Genomic DNA, 6,066 nt, shown 5'->3' with positions numbered 1-6,066 from the left:
ACTACTACTACTACTACTACTACTACTACTACTACTACTACTACTACCACTACTACTACTACTACCACTACTACCACTACTACTTTTCCTCCTTCCCCTTCTCCTCTTTCTCCTCCTCCTCTTCTTCTTCCTCCACTTCTTCCTCCTTCTTCTTCCTTCTCTTTCTTGTTTGACAAACATTCAGCTCTCTCTTGATGTGGCCTAGACAGATAATTGGTTAAGAATCTCACTAGGGCTAACTAATGGCTAAACTAAGGTAAGCCTCCTGTGTATTAGAACCATAGCAGGTCAGACTTTTCCCATCATCAGGGAATGGAACTCTCTGGGTACTGTGTTTTAAAAGTTGAACTTGATTTTATAACCTTTGCTTTGTGTATTTAGTAATGAGAAATCTCTCATTTGATTTTATAAAATAAAGTGTGATAATTAAAAGGAATCCTTTGGTTGAAGTAAAAAAAATTCTTTCTATAAGACTCAACAAGTAATTCATTTCCTTCTCCCCTTCCTGCCCCTAAATAATTTTATCATAAAATTTGTGTCATTTGCTGGGTTATTTGTAAGGGAAAAACTTCCAAAGGGTTAAGATAACCTAACATTGATGCTCTTATTTTCTCATTGACTCTTTTCTCAACTCTTTTTTAAATGCTGGAGAGAGATTCTATAGATGATGAGTTTATAAGGCCTGTGATAGCAAAAAGAAAAGGGATGGATTAGGGGAGAAAATTTACATAGGTTTTATATGTATTTCCATATTAAAAAATATATAGTCTTTTTTATCCCAGTTGCATCAATTTTGTTTATAATAAGACCTCTTAATTTAATGTAATTGAAGAAAATCTATTTCATCTTATGTGATTGTATCTACCGTTTGTTTCATTAAGAACTCTTCCCCTAGCCATAGCTATGAAATATGCTTGATATTATTTTCCATTTAAAAATATGATGTGATCTTTAATATTTATGTCACCTATCCATTTTGAAATTATTTTGACTGGGAGAGTAGATTTCAAAGTTCAGAAAAAGGATAGTTAGGACTCTATGCTCTAAAATTAGGAAAGTCAGTCCAAGAGGTATCAGGGAGTCTCAAGAAAGGTCTGATGACACAGACAGACAAACTTTTGATGAGGAAGAACAGAGGATTTTCCCTAGACTTCTACATCTGTAAGAGACAGATGTGGATGCTAGTGGGAATCACTGGCCAATCTTGATTTTATAAAGGTAAGTTCAAAAGATGAAAATAATTACATGTAATTGAGGATTAAAAACAAAAGGGTAACCCAACCCTATAAAAATAATATTAGCTTTGTCAAAACTCAGAATAAGTTGAAACAGATTGAATATTAGAGACAATGAAAAGGATCCCCCTGGTCCCAACCCCCAAGCAATAGTGGAGAAGAAAAGAACTACTGCTTAGGTGGATGAGACAATAATAAGAGATGACAGAGAAGGCAGAACTATTCAACTCTCATTTTGAGTCTGTTCTATTGAAAACAATAATTTTTGTATTGGTAAGGATAGAACAAAAATGATTAAAAAGGAGTTGAAAACCAAGATAAATGAGGATATAGTAAGAGAGAACTTAGCTACTTTTTATGAATTCAAATGATCAGGTCTAGATGAACTTTTGGATGCCAAAAGGATTAAAAAAAACCCCAAACTAGTCAATATGATTACTAAGTCACTTCTATTCAACTTTAATAGCTAAGATTTATATGGTACTTTATGGTCTTTGGAAAATTACAAGAGATAGGGAAATGTGGTTCCATTTTTCTTTTTAAAGGGAAGAGGGTAAATTCTTCAAAGGGCAGGGAGGTATCACAATGGGTAGAGTGCCAGGCCTGGAGTCAGGAAAACTTATCTTCTTGAGTTCAAAACTGGTTTCAGATACTTACTAGTTGTGTGACCCTGGGCAAGTCACTTAACCCTGTTTGCCTCAGTGCTTCATCTGTAAAATGAGGTGGAGAAGGAAAAGCAAACCACTCTAGTATTTCTGTCAAGAAAACCCCAAATGGGGTTATAGAAAGTTGGACATGAATAAAAAATGACTTAACGACAAGATTGAGCTGGACTTTCATTCCTGGAAAAATTTAAAAATTTTAAAGCAAAAGGGAAGTGATGATCACCAAGAGCCAACATACTTTCATCAAGAACAGTTCATTCTTGATTAAACTAATTTTTTTTCTGTCAGGATCAATATGGGGACTGAATGCTCTAGACAGAGGGAGCAAATTGGATTTTTAGCAATTAATTTTAAAAATTCTGTTTTAAATCCTAATGGATAAGATGTACAGATATGGCCTTGATGACAGGATAGTTAGTTCTGGGGTAGAAAACTCCAGGGGAAAGCAGAAAGTAGTATGAGCAAAAGGCAGCCCTCCTATGGTGATCTGCAATTGTTAATTATTCTCTGGGTGTCATAGTTCGGTGTAGTAGTGTGATATGTGGCCCATAGGTGTGTTTGTGATGTGACTTGGAATATAAATTAGGCTCAATTAATTAATCAGCAAGTTTTCATTAAATATATGCTATGTTCCTGGACTCTGTGCTAGACACGATGATACAAGCATGAAAAAAGAATCATTTCTTACATGTTAGGAGTTTAGTTCTTGTATAACAGGGGTACAGAGTACTGTGAAATCATATGGGGGAAGAGGTCACTTCATTTGGGAAGAATTCTTCATGTAGAAGGTGATGTGAGCTGGACCTCTAAGGATGGGTAGAATGTACACAGGTAGAGATGAAGGGTGAGAATCAGGAGAGGCATTACAGACATGGAGAACAACACGATCCTATGTTCTATTGGTCTGTTTCTGTACAGCAGAGGTAGGAAAGCTTGGGGCATCTTCAGGGGTAACCAGTAGCCCAGATTGGCTTATCTCATTTTAACTATGTATGAAAGAATACAGTCCTCTGTTTGGTATTTACAGTATTTCATGGCCTCTTCCTACCCTACAGATCTTATACTTTTCTCCCTTCTGTGCAGCCTAATTGTAGTTCCTTGAACTGGACACTAGATCTTCCATCTGTGCCTTAGCACTGGTTGTTTGCCATGCCTGAAATGCTTTGCTCTCTCATGTCTGCCTATTATTTCTCCTGGCTTCCTTCTTTTTTTCTAAATACTATGTGATGATAATTCTATTTTTGTTGCTTGTTGTTGAGTTGTTTCAGTCATGTCTGACTCTTCATGACACCATTGGGGGTTTTCTTGGCAAAGATACGGAGTGATCTGCCATTTCCTTCTCCAGCTCATTTTACAGATGAGAAAACTGAGATAAATAGGGTTAAGTGACTTACCCAGGGTAACATAGATTGTTAAATGCCTGGGGGTGGATTTGAACTCAGGAAGATGAGTCTTACTGATGAGAGCCAGTGCTCTACCCACTGTTCTAAAGTTTCCCAAAAAAGAGCAATTTTTTGCTTTCTAGCAAATCCTTTCTAGCACTTCCATGAAATCACTTTATAGACATTTCATATTTACTTAGCAAAGTTTATGCTGTCTTCCCCAGTATGTTGTAAGCCCCTTGAGAGCAGGGATTGTTCCTTTTTTTCTCTTTGTATCTCTAGTGCTTGGCATAATGCCTGTCACATAGAACATCAAAAGAATAAATCTGGATCATATTTGTCCAGGAACTCATTTATTGAACCTCATATAAAGTCTTCATTAGCTCTTCTACTTTTCTTTCAAGCACTTAGTCTGATTTAAAAAATGAAAGAAAGCAAGCTTTCAAATTCTTCAAACTTGGCAATTAAAATGTGTAAAACAAATGGAATCCAATGATCTAAAGAATTATATTGATTCTTGATTTGTCTCAGTGTGGTTCAATAGGAAAAAACACTGGACTTAAAGAGGCAAATGATGTGAATTCAGATCCTGGCTTTGCCAGTTACCAGTGGTGTAACTTAGGGTAAGTATTTTAAGTCATGTTTCCTCAGTTTCCTCAGCTGTAAAATGAAGGAGTTGGACTAGATGATTTCTAAGGTTATGTCTGGCTCTCAATCTGTGATCCTATGACTAGGAAATGGGGAAATGATACATTACTGTACATCAGGATATTATTAGGGGATAGAGCTAAATGCTATGGTTTCCTATCATATGCCTCTGATATCTATGTGAATGAAAAAAAAAACCCAGAAACTGCTGTCATCTCTTAAATATTTGTGTTGGGCTGTCATGATTTCAATCTGTCCTTAGAACTTCTTAGTCTCGAACATATGTCTGCATGTCTGACTACCTTCAGTGCTTTGCAATGTCTTCTGTTCCAACATATACAATGTATCAATTTAGATATGTAAATAGATGAAGTATTTATTAAGCACTTCCATAAATAAAAAGGAAAAGATAGGTTCTTAAAAAAATTCTGAGGAATGAGGATACAGATCAAGTCAATGGCTCAGAAACATATTATCATTTATTAACTATCTCGATTTTAAAGATTCTGTACAAGCAAAAGAATGCCCTTCCCTCTCCAGCTTTCTAAAACTCAAATTGTAGAATGCTAAATGCTCTTTATAGATTTGGACATATGACTAAAGAAAAAAAAATAAGATAGCTATGGAAGGTCAAATATCTGGACTCCTTTGTTTCTTGTTTAGTATTCTTGAAGATAAGAATGGTGTGGTGTAATGGATAGTGAGTGGGCTGAGGAGTCAGAAAGACCTGGGTTCAAGTACTGGCTCATTGATATACTGGCTGTGTGACTCTGAATAAATCTCTTAGTGCCCTAGGCCAGTCTCTAAGATGATAAATTACAGAATAGTTATGAATCTGCACTAATATGAGAGTTTCTTTTTTTTCTTTTTAAAATTTTCTAATTACATTTTATTTTCATATCCATATTCTCCCACTATCCCATTGAGAAGTTCCCATATAGGGAGTTTCCTAAACAAATTAAATAACATATACATACACACATAAGTACACACATCATATATATATACACATACATTTTACACACACACACATATGTTTATACACACACACATATACTATATTGTTTTTCCAGTTACTTGATGATCCTTATTCTCCCTCTTACCTCTACGATCAAATATACAGTCCTCTGTTTGGTATTTAAAGTATTTCATGGCCTCTTCCTACCCTACAGATCTTACACTTTTCTCCCTTCTCTGCAGCCACACTGGCCTAATTGTAGTTCCTTGAACTGGACACTAGATCTCCTATCCGTATGCCTTAGCACTGGCCCGTCCACCATGCTTTGCTCTTGCATCTCTGCCTATTATTTCTCTTGGCTTCCTTTAAGATAAGTCAAATTCTACTTTCTGATGTAGGACACCTTTCTAACTATGAGATTTCCCTCACAAGTGTCCCCTCACAGATTCCTTTCCTTTCCTTTGTCTATTTTTTGTCTATGCCTACTTATTTATATATCATCTCCCATGTTAGATTATGAACTTGTTCGGGGCAGGGGCTATGTTTTTGTCTTTCTTTGTATCTCCATTGCCTGAACATAGTAAAGGCTTAATAAATATCTGTTGCTTTTTCAGGAGAATCTCTTTCCTCCAGTGCATAGTGCTGGTGAGCATGCAAGAATAGAATAGGAAGGACTTGAAGATGGCATAATAAGACCCCCCTACCAACCCCCTTTCTTTCACCTTAGACAGTGAGCCTGGCAACCCTTTCTAAGGTAAACATCCTTATTTCTGCCTCTGTATTAGCTAACCTCTTGGTTGATGTTTCCACAAGTCCATTTCACTGGAAGTAGTATGAAACTATTGAGCATGCTAACTTAATTTTCTTGGATTTGTTTATAGAGAAACTTAGCAGCTCTTAATATTTTATGTTCCATGTCTAAGCAGGTCTAAACCAGTTTACAAGAAATTATTAGGTGTCATAGCTGTCTCTCATCTGCCCCACTCAGAAGTTAGATTTTCAGGTTCTAAGAGGGCATCTGAAGTTTGTGTGTGTGTGTGTATTTTCCTTAAAGTAATTCCAGTTGCCATACTCTGACAGTTAAACTCCATATGTTTTACAGTGTCTCAAGAATTTAAATTTTTATGGGCCTTGTCCTTGAATTCATTGTTAATCGCCTAGAGGCAGACTTGCAGGTT

General features: G+C 36.1%; 1 protein-coding gene across 10 annotated transcripts in view; it reads left to right on the top strand.

Moving 5' to 3' along the window:
• Positions 1–6,066, top strand: part of ATP8B4 (ATPase phospholipid transporting 8B4 (putative)) — a 346,626-nt gene that overhangs the window by 142,372 nt on the left and 198,188 nt on the right. The window contains exon 1 of one of the 10 annotated variants that reach the window (XM_069098031.1): positions 5,532–5,642. The exons of the other annotated variants lie outside the window; for them this stretch is intronic. The gene's annotated coding sequence lies outside the window, so the exon portion shown is untranslated. Of the gene's footprint in view, positions 1–5,531; positions 5,643–6,066 lie in introns of those variants that run through there. 10 annotated transcript variants of the gene reach the window in all.

Source organism: Petaurus breviceps, unplaced genomic scaffold (genome assembly GCF_028583685.1).
Source record: "Petaurus breviceps papuanus isolate PSGF00001 unplaced genomic scaffold, PetGlider_PUasm1.0 37, whole genome shotgun sequence".
NCBI classification, from domain to species: Eukaryota; Metazoa; Chordata; class Mammalia; order Diprotodontia; family Petauridae; genus Petaurus; species Petaurus breviceps.
The sequence above is the reverse complement of the archived record's forward strand: the minus strand, read 5'-3'. Positions and strand labels throughout refer to the sequence as shown.